This window comes from Pan troglodytes, chromosome 12 (genome assembly GCF_028858775.2).
Source record: "Pan troglodytes isolate AG18354 chromosome 12, NHGRI_mPanTro3-v2.0_pri, whole genome shotgun sequence".
Taxonomy (NCBI): Eukaryota; Metazoa; Chordata; class Mammalia; order Primates; family Hominidae; genus Pan; species Pan troglodytes.
The window spans coordinates 114,163,030-114,190,982 of NC_072410.2; the positions used below are offsets into that span (position 1 = coordinate 114,163,030).

At 44.6% G+C, this 27,953-nt stretch overlaps 1 long non-coding RNA gene across 2 annotated transcripts; it reads left to right on the plus strand.

Annotated features, from left to right (window-relative positions):
• The first annotated feature begins 1,786 nt into the window (after window positions 1-1,786).
• On the plus strand, window positions 1,787-27,260 carry LOC107972285 (uncharacterized). 2 transcript variants are annotated; one of them, XR_008546174.2, is made up of 7 exons: window positions 1,811-2,021; window positions 6,683-6,881; window positions 8,398-8,515; window positions 9,217-9,298; window positions 22,626-22,724; window positions 23,473-23,526; window positions 27,060-27,260. It is a non-coding gene; the product is annotated as an uncharacterized LOC107972285 (long non-coding RNA). The 2 variants fall into 2 exon arrangements; XR_008546173.2 differs by lacking the exon at window positions 23,473-23,526 and having other exon boundaries at window positions 1,787-2,021; window positions 27,060-27,259.
• Window positions 27,261-27,953: the final 693 nt, after the last annotated feature.

Here is a 27,953-nt window from a genome sequence, read left to right on the forward strand (position 1 = left end):
GACATCAAGAGTGTGAGATGATGCTGGGAGGAGCCGAAGGCCGGAGCAGGCCGAGTTCGTTGTGAGTCCGGCTGGCAGAGCTTCTGCATTTGATGCTGTAGCTAAGCAAGCTGGAAAGCCTCTCACAGTCTGGTTGGTGATTGGCTGAAATATGGACCAAAAGATGACCCACAGTGTGCATATTGGACATGCTGGACCAAATCTATATTTTCTTATTATGTTACAATAATAAAGCCAGCATCCATGTAACCAGAGCAAGGTTAAGAAACCAAAATTATTGGCCAGGAGCGGTGGCTCATGCCTGTAATCCCAGCACTTTGGGAGGCTGAGGTGGGTGGATCACCTGGGGTCAGGAGTTCGAGACCAGCCTGGCCAACATGATGAACCCCTGTCTCTACTAAAAATACAAAAATTAGCTGGGCATGGCGGCATGCATCTGTAGTCCCAGCTACTCAGGAGGCTGAGGAAGGAGAATCACTTGAGCCCAGGAGGCAGAGGTTGCAGCGAGCCGAGATTGCACCACTGTACTCCAGCCAGCCTGGCAACAGAGCAAGACTCCGTCCCCCCCACCACCAAAAAAAAAAAAAAGTGCTTTTTTGGGAAGTGCCAAAGACAGCACCACTGCCTTGACTTTGTGACAATCTGTGTTAGGCTGTTCTCATGCTGCTAATGAAGACATATCTGAGCCTGGGTAATTTATAAAGGACTCACAGCTTCATATGGCTGAGGAGGTCTCACAATCTTGGTGGAAGGTGAATGAGGAGCAAAGTTACGTCTTACATGGTGGCAGGCAAGACAGCGTGTGTAGGGGAACTCGCAGATCTCCTGAGACTTAGTCTCTATCATAAGAACAACACGGGAAAGACCTGCCCCAAGGATTCAATGACTTCCCACTGGGTCCCTCCCACAACACGTGGGAATTATGGGAGGGAGCTACAATTCAAGATGAGATTTGGGTGGAGACACAGCCAAACCGTATCACAACCATTTCCTCACTTACCTTTATAATTTCACCAGTTATGTGTACGCTCTTGAACAACTTTTTTTTTTTTTTGAGATGGAGTCTTGCTCTGTAGCCCAGGCTGGAGTGCAGTGGTACCATCTCGGCTCACTGCAACCTCCGCCTCCCGGGCTCAAGTGATTCTCCTGCCTCAGCCTCCTGAGTAGCTGGGATTACAGGCGCACACCACCATGCCTGGCTAATTTTGTATTTTTAGTAGAGACGGGGTTTCACCATGTTGGTCAGGCTGGTCTTGAACTCCTGACCTCGTGATCCGCCTGCCTTGCGTACCAAAGTGCTGAGATTACAGGCGTGAGCCACCGTGCCCCACCTCTTGAACAACTTATCTGGTTTTGATCTCATATAAATAATATCATACTGTTAGTATTTATCCTTGACTTATTTCTGTCACTAAACACTATTTGTGAGGTTTATTCCTATTGATGTATAGCATTATAATTCAGTAATTTCCACTGCAGAATAGTATTGTTGTATAAATATTTATAATTTATCTATTTACTTTATTGGATATTTGGATCATTCTCCATTTTTATTGCTATGTTTGTACAGATATGTATTCACATGTCTGCACATGTATGGATGCGTGATTACACGTGTTTACGTGTTTACATGTGCAGGAGTTTGGTCTTGGACTTTTTGTGTATAAATTTCTGGGCTTGAGCTACTTAAAAGAAACGTGTATTTTCATAATCAGAAAGAATATTGCAAAAAGAAAAGAATCTTTCACATTTGTGACGTCTCTGGGCCTCCCCGGGCTAAGTCTATAACTAGAGTCCTGTGGTGCTCATGAAACTTGACGAAGATGCCAGGAGCTGAGGGTGAGGGACGTGAGTGGCGGTGAGGAGACTGTGCTTGGGAAACAGACTGAAATGGGGACCTTTCAGTTTGGGACCATGCGCAGAGAAAGCAGAGGCGATCGGAGGCACGGATGTCGTGGCCCGTGTGCTCGGCAGGGCCTGGAGTTCCGGAGCTCTCAGACCTTCTCTTCCTCCGCCCCCAGGTCAGCAGTCCCCTCCCGTGCAGCATGTCTAACACAGAACTCAGAATCGTCCCCAAACCAACTCTCCCCTCTGCGTTTTCCTTCTTCTTGTTGGCACCGTAATTATCTCCGTTTCGGGCTCAGAAATGGAGCGCTCTTCACTTCCCCTCCCCACCATTCCCTCCTCCCGGCAGTCACCAAGCCTTCCAAGCAGCCCTCCCTGGAGGGCGTCTCCACCTGGAAGTTAGCTCTCACTACCACCTGCCTCCAGCCTCTCCCTCTTCATTCCAGTTTCCACACAAATGCCAAAGACTTCGTCACAGCCATCTCCTGCCCAGCGGTGTTCAGTGACTCCCCGTCCCTTGCAGAATCTGATTCTAATGACCTTAGGTGGACAACCAAGGCCCTGCGATATCCCACCCCAGCTTACTCCCGCACAAACTCCATTTCTCAGCTGAAGTTGTCCACTTAACGAGTTTTTCCTGAATATTCTGAAGACCTTCAGTTTCCTGAAGTAACAGACAGTCCTTATCATTGTGTTTGTCCTCACTCCTTCCTGTGCCCAGAACTCCCCCTCCTTGCTTGCTTTCTTGCTGAAATGCTGTGCCTCTGGACATAGCATCTTCCCCTGAAAGGCAATTGTCTCGGGGGTAACACTTGAGACTTAAAAACTTACCACAATCCAAGGAAGTGTTTATTCACGCAGCCACTGCTGTCATCAAGGTGCTGGGCCGAGGGGCAAACTTGAGCTTGTTAACAGAATTTATTCCTGAAAGAGCTGCATTAGGCCAAAACATAATTGGATCTCAAAAGTTTTTGAGAAGAATAATGAATGATGTTAAGAAGAATGTTCTTGTGTAACTTACGGAAGCAGAAGAACCCTTGAGCTTAGTAATATTCAGAGGCATGGAGTCTAGTCCAACAGTTTTAATTTGCAAATTTAAAAATCCAGGCTCAAAGTGTTCTCCAGCATGTCACAACTTGTTTCAACGTGCAGCAGCATTAATCTCAACATTGTCTAAACTAGTCTTGTTCTAGAAGGCTACAACTTAGGAGAATGCATTAATACGCATTGGCCAGAAAGGAAGTAACCGTGACTTGAAGCAAAGAAATTAGTATCAAGTTTATGTGAAGTCTAATGTTCAGGGAAAATTTAAATACATAAAAAAGGGACTTTTGGAATGAAATGACATCAAACGTGAGTGTGGCATGAAATTAAAATTAAACAAGATCTAGAAGATATCAGAGACAATCCAAGTGAGAAGTCAGTCACTTACAGAACCCTGAAAAAGGTAAGATCTGTGAATTTAGCCAGTTGCTAAGTACTGGGAGAAGGACGGAAGGGTTAACTTGAGAGAGTGCATGGCGTGTGCTGAAGGACAGTTTGAACCCAAGGTGAGCTCTCTGAGATCTGTACCATGAAGCTGAGTGACAAGTGGAGAAATCATAAGGCCGAGCATTCGTTCTGGTCTTTCAAAGGAAACTGGACAAAAATAGCCTGGGTTTGAGGAAAACCGATTGGCGATGAAAGGTGGTGTTTTCTCTGTGACCTAGAAACAAAGTGTCAGAGTTTTCCCTGGAAAATTACAACATTCCCAAGATCCCCAAAACTGCACATGTCAAAATCCTAAATAAAGAGCACATGGCTTTGTTCCTCTGACATCTGTGTATTGCTCCACCTAGGAGGTGGAAAAGTCCATCCCTGCCAACGTGCTCATGTCCTGGAGGGTGTGAAGGATGCTTCACTACACACAGCTGAATGGGGCCCACCGGCTGCTGGCCTCCCATGGTGGGGGCCTGGTGGATGGGGGGTTTCTGAGAAACCATTTCTGGCCAAAATCTATTAGCAGATTTATCACTTAGCTCATGAAGATGTTAGCAGGTGTTACACACAAAAACTAGATTGTGGTCCCGTGACTTTAGAAAATCCAACCACATCGGTTGCTTTGTTACATAATTTATTAGAACTTTCAATATAAAATTTGAAACAAACCCCAAGAAGAGAAAATGTGCGTCTCCTGCAAACAGATCCGACCCCAAAGCCTATTCCCCTGAGCACCATTCGGGATTGGTACCACAGAACGTCCCGCCAAGGGCCTTGCTTAATGAAGGCCTTCATCCAAACACCTTGGGCAATTCCAATGAACCCAACCCACCATTGACCGTTTTCAAAACACTATGCTACCACTGCTTAAATCAATTCCGAAGGAGGAGCCACCGAGGTTCTTCAGAGTGCAGGACACTCATCTCGGTCAATCTACGCAAATAACCCTGTCTGCCACGTAAGGACGGGAGAATGATCACCTGCGTCTCTTTCCTCTCTCTGCTGACACAGGTGTCAACCTACAAGGACAAAGGGCATAGGAAAGGCGGGGACGGCAGGTGAGAGGGTTCAACACTACTGGCTCAGCAGCCTAGGAAGGAGACGAGGCGTGGCTAGTGTCTCAGCAGAGAAGGCAGCTACATCCCAGAGGCTTGCAGAAGGGTTCTCCAGAGAACAGTTGATGTGCAGGGCCTCTAAGGCCTGCAAAGGACCTGGAGCCCAGGGGTGTCCCCTTGAGGAAGAGGGGAAAGTGGGGATGAGACAAGGTAGGGTGACTCAAAGTCTTCACCTGGCCAGAGAGAGCCCCTGCTCCTGCCTGCACAGCAGGTGGCCATGCCCTTGGCCCCACTGCAGGGAGGAGTGAGGACGGTGATTCTTTGGAGAACTGGAGGACTTGGTGATGTGGCTGGAGGGTGAGGCACGAGTTTTAAAACAAAGGGATTAAGTAAAATTCTGCAGTACTGACTAGGTGGGAGTCCTGCTCCCCTACCCTGCGTTCAGGAAGCTGATAGCCAGCCTTCATCCCTAGGGCAGAAGACTAGGGGGTTCAACTCAAGGAAAATGGAATAGTTCTGAATAAGACTGGGCCTGGGATTCAGGGTATTTCTCCCCAGGCCTCAGTGAGGCCCACCAGCTGACAAGTCCATCTCATCAACACAGCTGCTGTGTTTTCTATGGAGCTGATTTGGCTACATGATTGAATGTATCCGGGGGTCATCAAAAATTCTAGGAAAGCTTCTAATATAAAAGGGAATGCCTAAAACAAACAAACAGGGGAAGATAAAGAAAGAAATGACATTTGAAGGAAACAGAGGCAATGCAAAGAGCAGAAGAAAACTTTAAAAAAAAAATCCAATAAATATTTTCAGGGAGCTAAGAGAAGATGCTACACCCCCAAACAGAATACTATATGTAAAAATGGAACAATTAGAGAATAAAAATAAATTTTGGAAATCAGATAAGGTAGGCAAAATTTTAAATTTAATAGAAAGGGTAAAGGATGATGTTCAGAAAATCTCCCAGAATGTGGAATTCAATCACAAAAGAAGAATAGGAGGGAAACTTTTTTTTTTTTAAGTTAGGCAATCTAGGAGATCCAACACCCAACAAACTGCAGTTCTAGAAAAGAGTAAATCGAGAGGAGGATTTATCCCAGAACATTACAGGAAAAGTCCCCAGACTGAAGGATGTGAGCCTTCATATGGAAAAGGCCTGCTGAATGCCCCACATAGTGAATCAAAACAGCCACACCAATGCACATGATCAAGAAATTTCAGAATCTCCAGAATAAAGAGAGGATTCTGAAAGCTTCCAGAAAAAAAAAAATGGGTCATATAAAAATAATTCACAGGGCAGGGTATGGTGGCTCACGCCCGTAATCCCAGCACTTTGGGAAGCCGAGATAGGTGGATCACCTGAGGTCAGGAGTTTGAGACCAGCTTGGCCAACATGGTGAAACCCCGTCTCTACTAAAAAATACAAAAATTAGTTGGGTGCAGTGGCAGGCGCCTGTAATCCCAGCTACTCAGGAGGCTGAGGCAAAAGAATCACTTGAGCCTGGGAGGCGGAGGTTGCAGCGAGCCAAGATTGCACCATTGCACTCCAGCCTGGGAGACTGAGCAAGACTCTGTCTCAAAATAATAATAATGACATTAATAATAATAATAATAATAATAATTCACCTACAAATAAAGGAATCATCAGAGTCTTCTCTGAGCAACACTGGAGGCTGGAAGATGCTAGAACAAGCCTTTAAAATTTGGAGGGAAAAGTGCCATTCAACCTAAAATATTCTACTTGTTAACAACACACCAGGGGTTTGGTCTTGGTCCTGCTGCTCCCAGCACAGAAAGTCAATCACTGAGACAACAAGTATTGCCAGGGAAGAAGGCTCTAACTGGGTGCTGCAGCTGAGGAGATGGGAGCTCATTCTCAAATCCATCTCCTTGATTGACTAAAATTGAGGGCTTACATAGCGGGGAAAGAATGTAACTACAGGCAGCTAAACAGAAATTGGGGAGAGGTAAGGAGATGAAAAAGAATGAGGGGTCTGGCTTTTCATTGTCTGGATGTGGTGATCTGGTGAGTTTCAGTTCCTTGATACTATCTGGGAGGCCTGAGAGTTGGCTTCCTGGGGAAGGAACTCAGATAAGATGGATGGAAGTTGTCAATTATAAAGGTAATTGACTGTGAGGGTGGATTTTTATGTTTATTTTAAAAGACTGTGAACTTCAGTTCTCTGAGACAATTGAGTGTGGTTCAGACCCAGGAAAAAGTATCAGTCAAGTGAGAGGGTACAATAATGGCATTTTTAAGTGTGCATGACTTTAATAGGTTACTTTACATGGCCCTTTCCTAGGAAACTGCTGGAGGGTACACTGTAGCAAAACTGGAGAGTAAACCAAGAAAGAGGAAGACAAATTATCCAGGAAATGGGATCCCAAAGACAAGATAATCAAGCACATCAAGATTATAGCAAGGAGAGACTTCCCATACCAACAGCCAGGAATCCAGGCTGAAGCAGGAGGATGGAAATCTTTATGAAAAACAAGAAACTGGTATGTTTGTGTGCATGGAAATGTATTGATAAACAGGTGATGGATTGGAGAACTGGGGTAAATATTTTTTAAAGGTTACAGGAAAAAAGACAATTGAGAAAATACGACAATCAGCTTCAGAAAAATGGAAGGTACACGGAAGAAAAGAGGTATGGACTTGATTTGCTACCTTGGTTCAATCTGTTTTAATGAGATAAATGCTAATGTCTGACAACGGCTATGATTACAACCCTGGGAAGGTGAGAGAGGGGATGTGTATGCGTCTGACGATGGGGAGGGCTAAGCTCACCTCACTGTGGTGGGAGGAAAATGCAGGACGCCTAAGTACGATCTGCTGAGCAAGAGCAGTGGACACTATTGATTTAGATGCTCGGAGGGAAATCCGGGGAATGGCCGCAGCTCTGAAGTTGGTTGCCTTTGGGGAGCGAGACTGATGGGTGCAGAGGGATGGGCCAGAGACTGCTGCTGCTTTTCATTCTGGGCCTTTAGTGGTCTTTGGATTTTCAAATTATGCTCATGTGTGACTTTGTTTAAAAATGAAAATGAAAATGAAGACATATGCATCTAAAGCTGCCCGAGCTGCGTTTCTTTATGGTTACTCCTTAAAGCCCCCAAGACTTTTTAGGCTGTTTGCAGAGAGCACACTGCTCGTGTCTTCCCGCCATCAGCAGATGCTGGGATGGACAATTAATACTCCAAGTGCAGCCTCCCTTCGTTCCGAAGCAAGGCTCTTCAAACTGGAGGCACACAGGCAGGAAGGCTCGAGGGATCCGTCTTCAAGCTTCTGTTCCTCGTTCTCTCCCAGGAGCTGGCTGGCCTGGGAGCACCCCTGTTGCAGGGATCCCGCCCTCCCCTCACCTCTCAGGCCCAAATCCCTCTCTGTGTTCACCTGAGGTCAAACCCCGGGGCCATCAGACAAGGCTCCAAGGCTGGCTTGTATACCTTTCCTTTCAAGATGCTCCGAAAGCTGTTGCAGGACTTGTGTCTCTCCCTGCCTCAGTCACGCTTCTGTTAGAGAAGGGCTACTTTAGCCCGTGTCAGGACATTCTGAATGTAGATACACTACCGAGGGACAGCAGGAAGGGTGACGGTATTTGTGTGATGCCCTTCCCGCCTCCTTCCCTAAATTATTGTTTGAGGAAGAATCCCCCGTGAGCAGAGCACCAGTGAGAAAGGCTGGGGCCCTGGCTCTGCCTGCACCCGTGGGCGCTGGGCTCCTTCCTGACCCGGCGTTCCGTGGGGATTAGGATTAGACAGCAGCAGGGCTGTCAGGAACGCATCACTGACTTGTTTATTTGAATATTGAATGGAAAAATAAAGTTAGTTTTCTTAATAGCGAAAGGTAAGTCTGGCTTGGTGGATTTGACAATGAGGACTCTACCAATTTGTGTTTATGGGAACATTTTGCATAATAATACAAACTATTTCTGTGGCTCCAGTTTTGACAAAATGTATTTCAAGCCCATAAGACAAAAAGCATTCTTTCTTTTTCTTTTTTTTCTTTTTTTTGAGACAGGGTCTCACTTTATCACCCAGGCTGGAGTGCAGTGACGTGATCTCGGCTCACTGCAACCGCCGCCTCCCGGGTTCAAGTGATTCTCAGGCCACAGTCTCCAGAGTAGCTGAGATTACAGGTGAGCGCCACCACACCTGACCAATTTTTGTATTTTGTATTTTCAGTACAATGGGGTTTCACCACGTTGGCCAGGCTGGTCTGGAACTCCTTCCTGACCTCAAGTGATCTGCCTGCCCTGGCCTCCCAAAGTGCTGGGATTAGCGGTGTGAGCCACGCAGCTGGCCTAAAAAGCATTCTTTCAAAAACAGTCTTTGGGAAAAGGCTTATTGGCATGATTCGTGTTTCCATTTTCTCAATCCTTTCTGAGCATAAGCAGCTAGACAGGGGCCTTAAATAAGAGAGTAAAAGGTAAAAATTAATATTCATTTGATAAATCTTGGTAAGGCCTTTTTACGATGATTCCCCGAAGTGGAGAACATGAGTGACTCAGCCCTGGGGAAAGGATGGGTGTCCAACCTTTCGCTTCCCTGGGCCACACTGAAAGAAGAATTGTCTTGGGCCACACATGAAACACACAAACACTCACGATAGCTGATGAGTTAAGAAGAAAAAAAAAAGGTCTGTGCATAATTTTCGTGGTATCCACCACCACAGATAAGCAAAAGAGTCCTTGCATTCCAAGGGTTGGACACGGGTGAAACTTGAAACCATCAATTTCAAATTCTTTTACTCCTCAGTAAAATTGAAGGCAGGTGTACTTGAGTTGTCTTTGGATAGAATTGAAATGGTGATGCTAATGGTTCCCCATGTGATTTCTAGCACCTCATGTGGAAGAAGTTGGAAGAACCAGCGACATCGTTCCATCAAAGCTGCCTCCATTTCCGTCTCCTTGTTTATGTGGGTAAGTTGTCTTGACATTTATATCTATACAAATAAAAAAAAAGCAGGGATAAAATTCATGTTGAACTCTGGCTCATTCTACAGAAAAATAATATTCATCTATGGATACTTAAAATAATAAGCGAGACTTAAAAGTAAATAACAGTCTTACTCATCTCATTAATGGACTTATTGCCTATAAAATATTATCTTAATGTTTATAAAAACTGTAAGGCATTGAAGAATAATTTGTGATCAGTGGAAATAAGAACATCTATAATTTCTGTATATTTATATATATTCTTTTTACACAAAAGTATGATAGGGTAATCAATAAATGATTTTCAAATATAAACATGTATTACATTAGAATAAAATCCTATGGAGGAGATGGAATAGAAACACCAGTTCAGAGATTAAAAAACAGTATGAAATTTTTGACTCTTAAGGAAGAAATGGTTCTTGTATTTTAAATATGGGCGATCACAGCTATCAAATGGTGCTGACATTAAATGGTTAGTGCATTTAAGACACTAACGTAATGATTTTGCATAAAATTTTCTTTTGCATACATTGAAAATAACAAAAATTTTAGATGACAACTTGTGGCAGGCCAGGTGTCACTAACGCAGGCCTCCATAACAACTGTCTCGGCACCGACTGAGTGGTTCAGTCAAACATTAAAAGCTGAGAGAGCCAGTGCCCTCATACAAAGGCTGGAGTGTAACAAAAGCCCACCAAGAGTTTTGCCTAGACCTTTCCTGGGCCTTAAATCATGACAAAATAATGAGGGAATTCTTAACAGAAACCGTTCAGGATTAAACAAGTTTTATTGGTGGTCTGAAAAAACTCCCCAGGCCTCCACAAACAAGTTTATTGGGGGTCTGAAGAAACTCCCCAAACCTCCGTAATTTAGCAGGAGACAAGATAAGGGCAATCATCCCGGCACCTGGACCCATTTAGATTAAGTAAGTTTACTGAGGCGCCAGTGGAAGGTCTTAAAGACTCAAACCTTAGTTACAGATTAAAAGAAGTGAATCACTCATGTCTTTAGATAAATACACACTTCCATGTATACATATAGCTTAGAAGGTATATAAGCTCTGGAAAACTCTGTAATTTTGAGTTGGCTTGGAGATAATTTCCAGGCCTTCTCCCTGTAACTGGGTACAGAAATTAAAACTCCCTTCTCTCCCAGTTCATCTGCATCTCATTATTGGGCTGCAAGAATTAGCAGCCCGACCCTCGGTTTGGTCCGGGAACAAACTTAAAAACGTGGGAGCAGATATACGGTTTTTAAAAATCCTATAAGGGGATTACATAAACAAAAATGTTTGAAGAGTATAATTCTAAACTGTTTGATCTTTTACCTTTTCAGATCATGTTCAGGTTATCAGTTGCTGTGTAAGAAATATAGAATGGCATAAAACAACAAGTACATATTTTATTGTAGACAGTTATTATAAGTATTTTTTTCTTATAGTTCTACACTTCTGGGGTCACTGGCCTCAGCCAGGTGTTCTTGCTCAGGTCTTTTAGGCAGGTGTGGTCAGGTGGTGGCCGGGGCTGGAGACATCTCAAAGGCTTCCTCACACAGGCGTCTGATGGGTGGTGGTGGCTGTCAGCGGGGATGGCAGCTATTGGTGGCAACCCCTACTCATGGTCTCTTTCTGCAGCCCGGGCTTCCTCACAAAATGGTGTCTGTATACCAAATAAACGATTTTTGGAACATCCAGAGAAAGAGAACCAGGCAGAGGTCATATTACCTTTTAAGACCTAGTCTTGGAAGGCACAGAGGGTCACTTCCTTTCGTTGCATCTGTGAAAGGGAAATACATCTTGGGGCCTCAGAATCACTAAGCTAAAGGGAAAAGTCAAGCTGGAAACTGCGTAGGGCAAACCTGCCTCCCTGTCTATTTAAAGTCACCCCTCTGCTCACTGGAATAAATGCATATCTGACTGCCTCCTTTGGAGAAGCTCATCAGAAACTCAAAAGATGTGACCATTTGTCTCTTATCTACCTATGACCCGGAAGCCCCCTCCCCGCTTCGAGTCATCCCGCATTTGCTTTGAGTTTTCTCGCCTTTCTGGACCGAACCAATGTTCCTCTTAGGAATGTGGGTTGATGTCTCACGTCTCCCTAAAATGTATAAAACCAAACCGTGCTCTGATGACCTTGGGCACATGTCATCAGGACCTCCTGAGGCTGTGTCATGGGTGCACATCCTCAATCTGGGCAAAATAAACTTTCTAAATTAACGGAGACCCGTCTCCAATATTCGGGGTTCACACATCCTAGTGGAGGCAATCACGAAGTCCAGCTCGGCTTCCAGGGCAAAAGACAGAGACGCCTCGCTCCTGTTGCAGGAGTGGTGGCAAGGTTCTAGAAGAGCATGTGGGGCCAGAAATATTTTTGCAGCCACAGATATATAAACGGCCACAGATCACTGTAGGGAGAAGGAAGACAAATGCCTCCCACGGACTGATTCCCTCGTGGCAGGAAATGAAATGGAAAAAGACCTCTGCTCCGCGCTGGATGTGTCTCAGCTTGATTTTCAAGAGCTGCACATCTAGGGCAGGAGAGGGGGTTATAGATTGCGGAATGGAGCTGAAAGGATCCCTTCTTTTGCTTCCAGTGAGACTGAGTGCCAGGTTTTGCAAATGCTCGCTTGCACCTCACAGGGAACAGCAGAGAAAGGGGTAAGATGCCAACAGCCGCGATCGCTACCACCGCTGTCACCAGCTTTGTGTCTAATGTTGCTTCTGTGGGGTTAGCATAGGGCAGGAAACTGTCTTGGCGGAAAATATTTGAAATCAAGTAGGAATTTTCCTTCAACACTGAGGCCTTCAGCTTCTTTTGGTATCTAATTGCCTCCATTCACCTCCCCCAACCCACAGTGATTTTCACTTAGTTGGAAAATGTCAGTTAAAATTCACACCCTTACTATAGTGAAAGAGATGTAAAAAATAGAAATGGCGTTCTTTCCCGACACTGTCACCGTCTCTTGCATGTGGCTTCCAGTAAGAGTGTTTTTTTCTTTCTATTTCACTGATGATTTGGCTGTGGAATCTCAGAAATCTTGGGCTCTTGCCTATAACTAAGAATATAAAGGCCTTCCACGGAAAATGTTGAAGTATATAAAAATCTTCAATATATGCTATTTTTGGATTGCGTATCAACATAAGATTTAGGATTCAAGTGCCTCGCTTTTTCTATCTAGATGTTACCAAAAGACGACCACCTTCCTAGGCTGAAACGTGTGGAAATGGCCCATGGCATCTTCAACATTTCCAGAACGTGGCTTCTTTTGTCCACATTGACCAAGCACTAGGCATGAAGGTGTAACCTTCAATTGTGAGATTGAAGAATGCCATCAGCTGTGTGTATGCTTCCAGTAATTAAAAGAATTCCCCACAAAAAAGCTTCATGCATATGGCGGGGTGGGGTACAGAACTCCTGAACTGTATCCTTGGCGTTTAGACCTTGAAACTCATTTCACCTTTTCATTCTACTTATTCTTAGGATAATCATTTCAAGAGCAGAACTTGTTTTGTTTTGTTTTGAGTGGGACAGGGTCTCATTCTATGACCCAGACTGGAGAGCAGTGGTACAATCAGGGCTCACTGCAGCCTCAACTTCCCTGGGCTCAGGTCATCCTCCTACCTCAGCCTCTTGAGTAGCTGGGACTCCAAGCACACACCACCGTGCCTGGCTAATTTTTGTATTTTTTTTTTGTAGAGACAGGATTTTACCAGGTTCTCCAGGCTATTCTCAAACTCGCTCAGGATTGCTCAAGCAATCCTCCCACCTCAGCCTCCTGAAGTGCTGGGATTGCAGGCATGAGCCACCAGGCCTGGCACAAAACATTTAATAGTATGGTTTTCTGGCCAGGTGCTGTGGCTCATGCCTGTAATCCCAGCACTTTGGGAGGCCGAGGCAGGCGGATCACGAGATCAGGAGATCGAGACCATCCTGGCTAACACGGTGAAACCCCATCTCTACTAAAATTACAAAAAATTAGCCGGGTGTGGCGGTGGGCGCCTGCAGTCCCAGCTACTAGGGAGGCTGAGGCAGGAGAATGGCGTGAACCCAGGAGGCGGAGCTTGCAGTGAGCCGAGATCGCGCCACTGCACTCCAGCCTGGGTGACAGTGAGACCCCGTCTCAAAAAAAAAAAAAAAAAAGTATGGTTTTCTACATAGAAATATATACATTCTATTTACATATGTATATACATTTTATAATGGCAAGGAGAATTTGGACATATCTGATAGACTATATATGACAAAATAATATATATCATATTTAATAATATAATATACATTATATATAATATATAATAAAAATACATATCTTCTAGATACGCCAAAATTCTCCCTGCCATTGTAGAAGCAGAAATACTATATTATTATCTATGTCAGCTCAAGTTCCCACGGATAGGTGTTTCAATCAGCTGGGATAATACCTGGAAAAAGTAAAAGGCTCTAATGAGTTATGATACCCACAATATGTGGTCACTTAATATTGCTAGTTTCTTGGGTTAAAAAAACCAAGTTAATTGTGATCTAGTAGATAAGTTTGAAATATCTTGGCTATAACTAAAAAAGACACATATAAACCATTGACATCTAGACATTTCAGCAGCTGGAGGGAATGCCAGCATAATTCCTAAATCGAGAGTTTTAGTGACAAAGCAAGATATGCCTGGAGGAGTTGCATGGCCAAAATTATCTCTGCCATTTCCACCAAATGTTTCTGCAGAGCATTTAAAATGGTGTCTGCAGTAGGAAGTTAGCCATTTCTTAAAGAGGCATTTCCTACTTGTGAGACCTACGGGATATAGCACTTGCTCGTGATTATGAGGCGTCTAGGCGGATTTCCATCAGCAGCGAAGGAATCCAGGACACCCGGCCTGGTCCTGATTCCATTCCATTCCATAGCCCAACGTTTTTCATAAAAATATCTATGGTGGCCAGCCTCCAAGATGGCCTTCCTGTCTCCTGCTGTTCACAGCCCACACCCTACATACCAGGGTTGGTCTGTGTGACCAACAGTGATGGCAGGTCACTTAACTTCTAATATTAGGTTATAAAAGAGTACAGTTTGGGCACAGTGGCTCATGCCTGTAATCCCAGCACTTTGGGAGACTGAATTGGGAGGATCGCTTGAGCCCAGGAATTCAAGACCAGCCTGGGCAACATGGTGAGACCTTGTCTCCACAAAAAAGTTTAAAACTTAGCCAGGCCGGGAAGTTGAGGCTACAGTGAGCTGTGATTGTACCACTGCATTCTGTCAAGGGCAACAGAGTGAGACCCTGTCTCAAAAAAAAAAAAAAGGTGGATGAACTATAAAGAAAAAAAAGTGCTTTGCTTTCAAAACACACACAGGCGTGTGCGCGCACACACACACACACACACACACCCAGGCATGTTTCCTCAGGGAAGCTGCATGAATCAACTCTACTGTGGTCTGTGGACTGGAATATGAGCATGGGCTTGTGGCACAGGTGAGTCTGGAAAGACTGAGCCCAGATTCACCTGGACCTCTAAGGCCTAGAACACTCACGTGAGGACCTCAGCTAGCTACTGTGCCAGCTGTTACGTGTCTGAAGCAAGGTCGAAACCAAACTCAGGATGAATCACCCACGGTCCACATTCTTGCAGCACAGTCCTTACTGCTGCGTGGCACACACGCTGACTTGCACGGTGCTCAGTTGTGGTGGCATCTCTCCCCGCACCTGAGCTCCTTATGCTCATCTTACACCAGCACCCGGGGTGCACAGTGTTTGCTGGGCTCCAGGACTCATTTGAATGTCACCTCAGGTCATGGCAAAAATCTCAGGTGGGCTGTGTGGCTAGAATTCGGATGGAAAGGGCCTTGAGGAGTGAATTGGAGCTTGAGCTTCCATCTCGTGCAGGAAGCTCTTCGTCTGCAGCATCCCTGATGCAGGACCCCGTGGCCCCTCCTGGAGCCTGTCTAGGGCAGGAACTCAGTGCTCATGAAGGTCTGATCCAGTCCAGTGCATTTATTCACACACTCAACACATATGTATTGCCTGCTTACCACGTGCCAGGCACTGTGCTAGACCCTGGGATACGGCAGCCTGTTAGGCAGACCAAACTGCTGTCACCTGTTAACCCCAGTCAGGCATGGAACTTCATTGCTGTGGCTCATCTGTGTCCCCCAACACTCATGTGTTGAGAATTTAATCCCCAGTGAAGCAGTGTTGAGAGGTGGGACTTTTAAGAGCTGATTAGGTCATGGGGACTCTGTTGTTATTTGGGAGGAAGCTTAGTGGAGGGTGGGTTTGTTATCCAAGTGAGTTTGACTTGAATTCACTCTCTCTTGCTCTCCTACTGTATAAGCCCATTCTCACATTGCTATAAAGAACTACCTGAGACTGGGTAATTTATAAAGAAAAGATGTTTAATTGGCACATGGTTCCACAGAAAGCTTGGCTGGGGAGGCCTCAGGAAGCTTATAATTACGGCAGGAGGTGAAGGGGAAGCCGGCACATCCTATATGGCTGGAGCAGGAGGAAGAGAGCGAAGGGGGAGGTGCTACACACTTTTACAGAACCAGATCTTGTGAGAACTCACTATCACAAGGACAGCAAGGAGGAAATCCACCCCCATGACCCAATCACCTCCCACCTGACCCCTCCTCCAACAGTGAAGATTACAATTGAACATGAGATTTGGGTGGGGACACAGATCCAAACCATATCATCCACCTTCTGCATGGGAGGACACAACCCTCACCAGATGCTGGTGCCATGCTCTCGAACTTCCCAGCCTCCAGAACCATAAGCCAAATAAATTTCTGTTCATTATAAATTACCCCATCTGTGGTATTCTCTTATAGCAACATAAAGTGGACAAGATGCTCATTATGAATGCTTAATTTGGGAGAAGAACATCTTCTGTAGTTGAGGGAACTCCCAGCTTCCGTGCTTCCTCGTGGCAGTGGAAGATAGCCCATCACATTCCTGATCCTCACTTTAAAAAGTGGCAGGTCCTCAGGCCACCCACATCGGAACCTACAATGCCTGAGGCATTGGGAACTGCCCACCCTTCCTCTAATGTAAGCCCCAAAGTGTCACAATCTGCAAAAACATTCAGGACTTAAGAGACACACTGCACAGTGTATGGATGTCAGGCCAGGTCTTTCCCATTACTCAGGGATCTTCATGAGAACTGGCTGTGAGAAACCACTTCCAATGTCCTCACTGACTGTGCAGGCTTGGTTGCATTTCCCTATGAGCAGGGGCAGTCATATGCATTCGTTCTCAGGAAGAACACAGCCTGCATTAGTTTTCTGTCACTGCCATTATAAATCACCACAAACTGAGCAGCTTAGAATGACACAAATTTAGTGTCTTACAGTTCTGTAGATCGGGAGCCTGACACAGGTCTCGCAGGGTGTGGGCAGGGCTGTGCTCCTCCTGGAGGCTCTAGGAGAGAACTTGTTTCCTTGCCTTTTCCGGCTTCTAGAGGCCGCCTCCCTCTATCTACAAAGCCAGCAGTGTTGCAGTCTCTGACCCTTCCTCTGTGGCCTGCTCTAATTATGGACGAAAAAGGTCCTCTGTTTTTAAAGACTCCTGTGATTAGACTCAGCCCGCCTGATAATCCAAGAGAATCTCCCCAACCCAAATCTATGCCCTTAGTCTCGGTTGCAAAGTCCCTTTGTCATGTGAGGGGAACACATCAGGAGGTTCTGCAGATGAAGCCATGGACATCTTTGGGAGGATACTTCTGCCCGCCACACATGATTGTTTTCCCACCTCTCTTACTTGTCTCTGCAGCTTCACTGCTCAGGTTTTACTCTAGAATCCAATTTACTCCTAAATCCAAATTCAGGAAGTTTGTAAAGGATCACTTTCCCTGCACGGCATGGCCGGCTTTGCTCCTGTATGTCCTGCGAGCCCGTGCTGGTCTCCCTCCTCTTCTATCACCATTGTGTTGCCTCCTCAGGCTTCTGCCCCTGAAGTTCCCATCTTTTCCTTGTCCAGTGATCAGCCAGATGCCAGAGCCGCTCACTGGGCTCTGCCCCTCCAGCTCAGTGCTTTGATGCCACTTACCTGGCGTTGTGTGTTTCACTGTGTCCTCCACTCCCAGTGGTTCCATTGAGGCAATTCTTGCTTCCTGCCACGTAATCATGGGTTTCAAGGCTGAGAACTTACATTCTCTCTCTCAGTGTAGCACGGGGCACATAAATCCCTGATATTTGCTTTACTTTTTGACTGACTAACCAAAAAAATGATGAGAAGAGGACAAAAGACCTGGGGTGGAGATTCTGAGGACCAGGAATCAGGTTATGTAGGGGCTGCCTTAATGTTCGTTCCTCATTCAGTCGATCAGTGCTTGTGGTTAATTTTAGTACAAAAAATATTGGTTGATTATAAAATAATGCAGGTTAAATAACTTTTTTTTTTTTTTTTTTGAGACAGGGTCTCACTTTATCACACAGACTGGAGTGCAGTGGCACGATCATGGCTCACTGCAGCCTCCACCTCCCAGGGCTCAAGTGATCCTCCCATCTCAGCCTCCCAAGTAGCTAGGACTACAGGCATGCCACCATGCCTGGCTTTTTTTTTTTTTTTTAAATAGAGATGGGGTCTCATTTTGTTGTCCAGGCTGGTCTCCAACTCTTGGGCTCAAGTGATTCTCCTGCCTTGGCCTCTCAAAGTGCTGGGATTACAGGTGTGAACCACTGTGCCCAGCCAGGAATTTTTAGTAAACATTAAAATGGAAAAAAATCACCCACAGTCACAGCAAAGGGACCACTATTAGTTTTTCTTTCTTTCTTTTTTTTTTTCGAGACAGAGTTTTGCTGTTGTTGCCCAGGCTGGAGTGCAATGGTGCGATCTTCGCTCACCGCAACCTCTGCCTCCCAGGTTCAAGCGATTCTCCTGCCTCAGCCTCCTGAGTAGCTGGGATTACAGGCATGCGTCACCATGCCCGGCTGATTTTGTATTTTTAGTAGAGATGGGGTTTCTCCATGTTGGTCAGGCTGGTCTCAAACTCCTGACCTCAGGTGATCCGCCCACCTTGGCCTCCCAAAGTGCTGAGATTACAGGCGTGAGCCACCGCGCCCGGCCACTGTTAGTTTTCAAAAATGTTTTCCTCCAGTCATATCTTGCTCCTACCCACATGTGCCCTCGCTGTATTATACACAGAAAAAAAGTGTGCATTTATTTAACAAAAACAGAATTAGACCATTTCATGGGTAATTAATGAAATGAAAGGTGGAATAATGTATAAGAGAGTGCTATTGCAAGATATTTTAAAACTGAAAATGTGTATTTTGCAAAGGGAAAAAGTTCTGAGAAAGAGAAAATTGAATTATTTTTGAGTCCCTAGGATGACAACAGAAATGTGTGGTCAGGCCGGGCGCAGTGGGTCACGCCTGGAATCCCAGCACTTTGGGAGGCGGAGGTGGGTAGATCACCTGAGGTCAGGAGTTCAAGACCAGCCTGGCCAACGTGGCGAAACCATGTTAGCCGGGTGTGGTGCCGCGTGCCTATAATCCCAGCTACTCGGGAGGCTGAGACAGGAGAATTGCTTGAACCCAGGAGTCAGAGGTTGCAGTGAGCCGAGATAGTGCCATTGCACTCTAGCCTGGGTGACATAGAAAGACTCTGTCTCAAAAAAAAAAAAAAAAAAAAAAAGAAAGAAAGAAATGTGTGGTCAATGAGACATTCAACTTTGGGGTACATTGCAACGTGGTCATGATGACAGTTACTAAAATCCTAAGAGAAATAATCCAAATCAAGTATGGGAACAAATTAGCCTAGTACGCTGAGTTTGTGCAAACAATACTTACCTTCAGGTTAGGAATGTGGTCTACTTTGCAACAGCTTCTAAGAGTTGTGAAGTATGGCTTTTTTCTTCCTTTCCTCCCAGAAACTGCCCATATGATTGCTTAGTGAGTCAGTCCTCTGGGGAATGTCTTCATTTTACTCAGCCCTTTTGATATAGCGCTCCATAAAAAAGCAGCAGGGACAACCTGTCCCTCTATAACAAACGGGGTAAGCCCTGGCGGAGGTACCTCTGATGCACACTATTCTATTCGTTTCCTTAGTTATAATATTTAGGTTGGTGAAAAATTATTTGCGGCGTTTGGCATTAAAAGTGATGGCAAAAACCACAAATAATTTTGCACCAACTTAATAATTACTACGAATAATTTCCGTTGCTGCAAAGCGATTGTGATAAAACAGGTTGTGATTAAAATTTTATAATGTGAAGTTTGGGTGCCGTGATTTTGACAACTTTATCTTCACACAGTATTATTAAATCAATAATAATAACAACAAATGTGTAACCTATAAACGAGAAACATTAAAAGAAATGTGGCTGCTAAATAGTTTGGTTCCATCACTCTCCTGCGCAAAGCTCTCCAAGGTCCCAGTTTACACAAAGTAAAGGCCAAAGCTCTTAGCGCGGCCTGTGAGGCTGGGTGTGATGGGCCTCCCCCATCCTGTCCGTTCTCCTCTCCTCGCACTGGGCCCCTGGCTGCCTTGCTCCGGCCCACTGTCCCCCACCATGCCCCACCGCTCCCCCACCACCCACCGCTCTCCCCCAGCCCTCTCCCCCACCAGCCCCCATACCCCCACCTCCCCCCAACAGCTCTCCCCCACCCCCGTACCAGCCCCCACCGTCCCCCCACCACCCCCCAGCCCCCTCCCCTGCCCCCATCAGCCCCCACCACTTCCCACCAGCCCTCCCCCACTCCCCGCCAGCCCCCACTGCCCCCACCGCCCCCCATCAGCCCCCCACCAGCTCCCAGCCCCCTCCACCCCCTCCCCGTCACCACTCCCACCGCCCCTCACTGCCTTCAGGTGGGACTTCCCCGGATGGCTGCTGCCGCCGGGCCTTTGCACGGGCCGCACCCACTGCCCGATTCCCCTTCCCGCAGATTCTGCGTGTTCGGCTGCTCCTGTTGTCCACGGTGCTCTCATGGAGCCTGGGGTACCAGTCAGGGCCCCGTCAGGAGACAGAAACCCCCCGAGCTCTCACAGAGAGAGTAAGCTTGCTAACTAGCTAGAATGTGTTAACTGGGGAGCTGAACAAACAGCACTCCAAGCTGTCACCGAGGCAGTGCCGCAGGCAGCATGCCCCCCAGGATGAGGGAGCAGAGGGGAAAGGCGGGAATGATTGAAGCTCAGAAGCTGGAGGAGGGTCCCTGTGCCTGGGACGTAGAGCCTCTATGCAGGGGCCGCAGGCTCAGGGACGGGGGCCATCAGGCTGGTCCTCTGAGTGTGGGGAAAAGCGCGGTCTGGATTCAGGCGCAGCCACAGGGAGGCCAGGGTGAAGAAGTGCTGGGCGGGGCTGCTGGGACCCCCAGGTGGACGGGAAGTCCCCGGGAAGCACAGGGGCTGCGGCCGCTCCCATCCTCCCGCCGCCCCGCTGCGGCTGCTCTCTCACGCCCCCAACTGGCCATGCTAACCCGGAGTCGGCTGAGCTCCGCAGGGTCCCGGCAACCGGAGGTTGAGGACAGAAGACAACACCTTCATACTTCATAACTGGTCACCTAGGTTCTGTCTCCTCTTTTTCCCTGCTTTATTTGTCTTCGAATGCATGTGAGACACACTCATGGTCTGTCTCCCATTGCTGGAATGCAAGTTCCACAGGGGCAGGGATCCCGGCTGTTTCATCCCAGTGTCGGCAGCACCTAGAGCCACGCCTGGCGTAGTCCCATGCATGTTTGCCGAATAAATTAATACATCAATGTAACTCCATCGACACGTCAGAGACTTTCAGTGGCAAGAGGTGTCCCCCTGTTTTTGCAGGAGCAGCTCGCTAGGGTGGATGTTTTGTTCCTGTAGACAATAGATGATACAACAAAAATAATTAGCAGGAAGAGTCCTGCTTTTTACCCCTTGGCCTGTGTGAGCTGGCATTGCCCTGCAGCAAACGCGGTTTGCAAGGAGAGCACTCAAGGGCGTCTACTTGTTTGGGGATGATTCTCTAAAAGTCATTGTCAGGTACAAAGCCAGGACTTGACAAACTTGTCCAAAAATTTCCTTCCCAGTCAAGATATTTTTAGATTGAATCAACTTAACTGGTTTGGATTAAATTTAAACTTGAAATTTTCACTCTTTAAAATATTTTACTTCAGGCAATTAAAGTTTCAGTTGACATTTTTTAGGAGTCTTTTTTTTCCCTCCCCTGGGAGGCTTTGGCGAACTCTGGTAAAATTACAACATTAAGAATGGCCTTGTCCTTTTCTCTGCCTAACTTGCTTCCATAGGATTTTTGAAACATGAAATATTGAAGAATTGTGTGCTTAAGAACTTTCTCTCAGAACTGATGAAACTTATTTAGAGCTTATTTAGAAGATTATGTTTGTAAAACAAAACTTACAGCCTTGTCCCTAGGTGGAGAATTACTTAAAACTAAGACCACATTCCAAGAAGTGGCATAATCATATACGTGGAAGTACACACGCCATTCTACTTATAATGGCAGCAGGCAGAAGAGGAAGGGAAGCCAGGACGTTCCTAGGCTTCGGCCACTTTTCTTTGCTGCCAAATGCTAAGATCCATGCTAGGCGCCCCTGTCATAGCGATGCAGCGTCTCGGTAGGAGTGAAAGTAGTTCAGAGCCAGAAGGGCGGAGACTTCAATTGCTGTCTCAGTCAAGGTCAATCTTGAGGAAGTGAATGAGGGTGCCAAGCAGTGTGTCAGGAGGCCAGGGCCTTTTCAGAGAGTTGGGCAGTGGGGGCATCTCTGTGCTCCAGTAGATAGAGGACTGGGTTATTTTTCTAACTTACTTATCACAAACATTCCCAAACATATGCAAAAGGAGTGAACGGAGGACACCTATGTGCCTGTCACTCAGTGGTGACAGCGGCAGCATTTCACTATATCTGGCTCATCCAGCCCTACTCCCTTTTTCTTTTTCTGGAGGATTTTAAAGCAAATATTATATATTACGTCATTTATCCTTACAAACTTCAGTATGCATCTCAAAAATACCAATTTCACACCTAAGGAAACAAAATCTTCACTATTATATAATACCCACCCCTCACTCAAATTTCCCCAGCAATCTAAAAAAAAAAAAAAAAAAAAAAAAGTCCCTTTAGAGTTTCAGGATCCAGACAAAGCCCATCCATTGCATGTGGTGATGGTATTTTAAGTGTTTTCGGTGCTTGGCCTCTGCTTCTTCGTCATCGGCTTGTTGGAAAGTTTGGGCCGGTTGTCCAAGGATGCCCTGTTCCGGGTTTGTCTGAACACTTCCTGCGATCCCATTTCACTTGCTCTCTCCTGTTTCCCATTGACAAGAAGTTAGGTCTCAGGGATTGATGTTACGCCAGATTGAATTTTTACTCTTCTTTTCCCTAAGAATACTTCACAGGAAGTGTCGCTGACGTCGATCATGTCCCATCGGGAGGCACCTCATGGCCAGTTGATTGGTTTTCTAGAGATTGATCCGTGGGTTCAGGTGATCATTTCTTTATTAACAGCCTGATTATTCTATTACAAAATTTCTCATCAACCTTACAATGTATGAGTTTACTAAACTTTGAAGATCATGGTCTAAATCAATTACTACTTTAGTTACCACATTACAGTGACTACAGTCATCTTTAGGGATTCAACATGGTGACTCTCTAACTCTTGCAATCGTGGTTATCTGAAATCCAGCTCGTACTGGAAAGGCAGGAAAATGCTTAATTATTTCTCTTTAATTCTCCATTTTTAGAATGTGCTGGTGCCCTAGAAACCTCCATTGGTATCCAAAGCGTTTTTGCTTTATTTTTGTCTCCTCTTTATTTTTAGTCTTACTTCCTGTCCTAGATCGGGAATCAGCCATTTCTCCAAAAAACTCTGGTTCCTTTTAGTGGTGAGTGGTACTGGATCGTACAAACTGGTGTAAGCGGGTGCTTATTATCACCTGGTTGTCATTGCTTCTGGCATTTTCAGTGGAAAGCTATAAAAATATATTTTTAAAAAGAAGAAACATGCATTTAAATTGATATTTTCAGTTCAAATATAAGATTTCAGAGCTTTTACTTCTTGAACGTTATGCTGTTTCATTTCTCTTACATTGAAAATCTTGGTTCCTAATGACATTAGTATAATTACTTCTTTGCTTTTCCTACAATATACATATAATAGTTCAAAAATAACAATACCAATATTATTACTAGCGATGTGGCTACTAAAAGAAGTTTATGATTTCTTTGCAGTTCTTTTTGTCCTTAGAATAGATCCACTGGGAATGTACAGTGAAACTGTTGAAGGTCAGTTGGGGTCATTTTTCCTCTGTGTGCGTATGTTACTAACTTGAGACGTAATTAGGTCCATTTGTTGTCATTTTTTTCTACTTACATATTGTTTTTTAAATGTAATTTGTAAAAAGTATTTACATATCTCAGTCAAAACCATATGACAATATACATCCAGAAATACCACATTTAATACAATATAATTGTAAAAATGGAGAATTAAAGAGAAATAATTAAGCATTTTCCTGACTTTTCAGTATGAGCTGGATTTCAGATAACCATAATTCAAACAGTTAGAAAGTCACGGAGTCTTTCTCTGTTGCCCAGGCTGGAGTGCAATGGTGAGATCTCAGCTCACTGCAACCTCTGCCTCCTGGGTTCAAGTGATTCTCCTGTCTCAGCCTCCTGAGTAGCTGAGATTACAGGCTCACACTGCCATGCCCGGGGGCTAATTTTTTTTTGTATTTTATTAGAGACAGGGTTTTACCGTGTTGCCCAGGCTGCTCTTGAACTCCTGAGCTCAGGCAATCCACCCACCTCAGTCTCCCAACCTGTTAGGATTACAGGTGTGAGCCACCACGCCTGGCCACCATGCTGCAATTTCTAATGATGAATGTATTCACTGTAATGTGATAACTAAAGGAGTAGTCGATTTACACAATGATCGTCAAAGTTTAGTAAACCCATTAAGTGAAAGATTGACACGGAATATACATTCAGAAATACTACACTCCCTTTCTAACATTGCTTCCTCTACTCTATTCTAGCCTCTCCCATCAATAACCATTTTTATTAATTTTAGTTTTTTCTTCCATTTCATTTCTCTGAAAATATAAACAAATATGAATCTATGTGTTACTATTACACCTTCCTTCTCATACAAAAGCTAGCACACCATATACACTGTTCTGTATTAGGCATTCTTCACCTGACGCTTTGTCCTGGAAAGCCCATGTCAGTATATAAAGATCTCCTCTTTGCATTACATCACCATGTATTAGTATACTAGAGCTTTTCCAAACAGTCCCAAATTTGGGTTGTTTCTAGTCATTTGCTATTAAAAGCAATGCTAAATCTATTAACCTGGTGCATACAGTATTACATATTTTTGCAATGTAACTTTGGGATAGATTTCTAGGAGGGAGAAAGCTGGGTTAAAGAGTAAATGCATATGCAATTTTGCTAGATATCACCACATTCCTCTTTATAGGGGTCAGAGTATTTTATCATCAACAATATACAAGATTGTTTCCCTCACAGTCTTGTCAACAGAGTATATTGTCAAACTTTTGGATTTGTGCCCATTTGTTGGGTGAGAATTGTTATATAGTTTTTCATTTGCACTTGTCTTATTATGGGTGAAATTGGCCATCTTTTTGTATGCTTACAGGCTGTTGATTACTTTATCTGTGAACTCTATTGCTACCGTTTTCCTATTTCTAATTGTGTTGGATTTTTTCATCTTAATTTTTAACACATGTATATGTGGGCTGGGTGCAGTGACTCAAACCTGTAATTCCAGTATTTTGGGAGGCCAAGGCAGGAGGAATGCTTGAGCCCAGGAGTTTGAGACCACCTGGGTAACATGGTGAAATCCTGGCTCTACAAAAAAAATAGAAAAAATTAGCCAGGCGTGGTGGTGCACACCTGTAGTCCCAGCTACTTAGGAGGCTGAGGTGAGAGGATCAACTGAGCCCAGGGAGGCTGAGGCTGCAGTGAGCTGTGATCAATGCCACTGCACTCCAGCCTGGGTGACAGAGAGACCCTGTCTGAAACCAAACAAAACATGTATATGTGCAGAATATTAGCTTGACTAAAAGTCTTTAAGAGAAGATATATCTAACATTCAAGTTGCTTGAATGTTTACTGTGACAGATTCCCTTCTACTGCCACAACCAGTTGATACAGTCTGCCATACTTGTTGGAACTTCTCTCTCTATCCTTTCTGTCTCTTACCTTGAGTTCATATTTATCTTATCTTTATCTCTCTGTGCTCATTCTGGGTAATTTTTTCAGGTTCATCTCCCAGTTCATTAATTCTCTCTCCAGTAGTTTTTAATCTGGGTTTTAACATTTTCATTGAGTTTTCACTTTCAATAACTATATGTAAGCACTTTGATGTTGTTCGTTTTCAAATCTGCCTATTCTTTTATATATAATACTGTATATTGTGATTTTTTATGTTCTTGCTTAATTTTTAAATTTCTTTAATCATCTTAGTTGTGCTTACTTTATAGCCATTTTAGATCTTTTGTTTCTAATCTTTCTCTTCATTTTAGCTACTGATTCTCTCATGGTAAATTGTTTTCAGTGTTTTTAAAATTTTTGAATTATAAACTGACTTTCACCCAACCATGAAAATGTGAGAATTCTGTGTAGTCTGTATTGAGAAATTTTCTCTCCAGAGAAGAAGCTTTGCATGTGCCACTTCCAAGCACTCCGGGGGTATCACCAGCCAGAAACCCATTTTTGTGTTAATTTCTCAGCATCAAAATTTCTCAAACCAAGTGGGTAGTACATATTTGAATCTCCATTGCCCATAAGGGCATGTTTATGGGTAAAAATTTTCGGAGTAGATTTTCATTTCCCTCTTGAGCTCAGGTTCACACACAAGCTTCCTTATGATCTTCCTGAGCTAATGAGTATTATTTTTTTCTAATCTATAACTGAGATTTCAGGCCTTCCAGGATCCTGGGTGGTAGTATCAGTTTCAATGCCCTGCTTCACAGGGTTGTAAAAACTTGTCTGTAATTCCTGTTTGGCCAATGCCCTAGTTTACTGGGATTGGTGCCCTCACTCAGGACTGCCACAAATGTGTGCATGCTCTTCCCACTGTCCTTCTGTTGCATCTTCCTTCAGGGCCTCTGGAAAATCTCCTTCCTTCCTTACAGTCTCAGGCGGTGCTCCTCATAGTGCCTACTTTAGTCAGCAATAAACAAAACACATGTTGAGCTTCTCAACTTATGCTGCCTCTGACTCAAATTATCTTTAATTAAATTAATTAATTAGTTTTCTGAGACAGGGTCTCGCTCTGTCACTCAGGCTGCAGTGCAGTGGCACAATCATGCAGCCTTGACCTCCTGGGCTCAAGAGATCCTCCTACCTCAGCCTCCTGAGTAGCTGGGACTACAGGCGTGCACTACCACACCCAACTAACTTTTGTATTTTTAGCAGAGATGGGGTTTTGCCATGTTGCCCAGGCTGGTCTTGAACTCCAGGGCTCAAGCGATGCACCCACCTTGGCCTCCCAAAGTGCTGGGATTACAGGCGTGAGCCACTGCCCCTGGTCTTCAAAGTATCTTTATGATGAAATAGAAAAACATCCAACACCTTTTCTGGATCAGCATCCAGAAAGACACTCAAAGTCTGAAACCCCTTTTCCGGTAGCAAAATGCATCAAAAATTGGAAGGATGTATGGGGTGTCAAGCTGAAGGGGATTGGGATGGCTCTGCACCTGCCCTGCAGAGAGCCGCACAAATTATTAGCTGTGGATTTTAAAAGCTCTATAAAGCAGCTCCTTATTGACAAGAATATTATTTTCTATTAGAGTCTACATCTTCACCCTCTGCTTGAAAGTCCTTTTTATGTTCCTGAAAAAGCGCTGGACTGAGTTCGTCTGCCCACTGCCTGGTTGTGTGCCGTTGGCTACTCAATGCTCACCTCTGAAATAGACAGACAACACGTTAGCCGACCTTCAGGGATGCACCCATGGCTTTGAACGCTAAAATTAAATGTAAACTGACCTGTACATTTATTGCTTGAGGTTAGTATGATCTTGATTCAAAAACCAGTTACAGACAACACAAGAAAGTAAATCACAGTTCCATTTCATTTTCAAAAATAAAATATTGGCTAACAGAATCCACGGTGGATATAAAAAGTAATAATATATGATGTTCACGTAGGAGTTATTTCAGAAATGCATGGCTAGTTCAGTATCAGAAATATCAGTGTAATCCACCAGACAAAAATAATATCAGTAAATGCAGTCAAAAGTATTTTACCAATTGACTCACGAATTATGATTTAAAATTCTCAAAAAAAAAAAAAAAAAAAAAACCCTTCCAACAAGCCTAGCAATTGAAAGGCTCTTCCAAAAATTGAGAAACAGTATCTATTACAACAGAAGCCTACAGTCACATCCTACTAAATGGAAGAAATGTGATCGATTCTCATTAGGATTTGGAATAAGAAAAGGAGGCCGACTCCCACCTCCCACTGCTTTAACTAACACTGGCGTTCTTGCTTAATAGTTATTAAGCAGTTCAGAAAAATTAAAACAAAATTTAACAAAACGTCCAGGAAAGAGAAGGGAAAGCATTCTGGCTTTCATGTGACTTCACAATTCATTTATCCCCACAATCCAAGCATAGTCTCTTTGAGACTAGGATCCTGTCTGATCTTTTTAAAAATCTCTGGGACAGCACCTAGCATAGAGGTT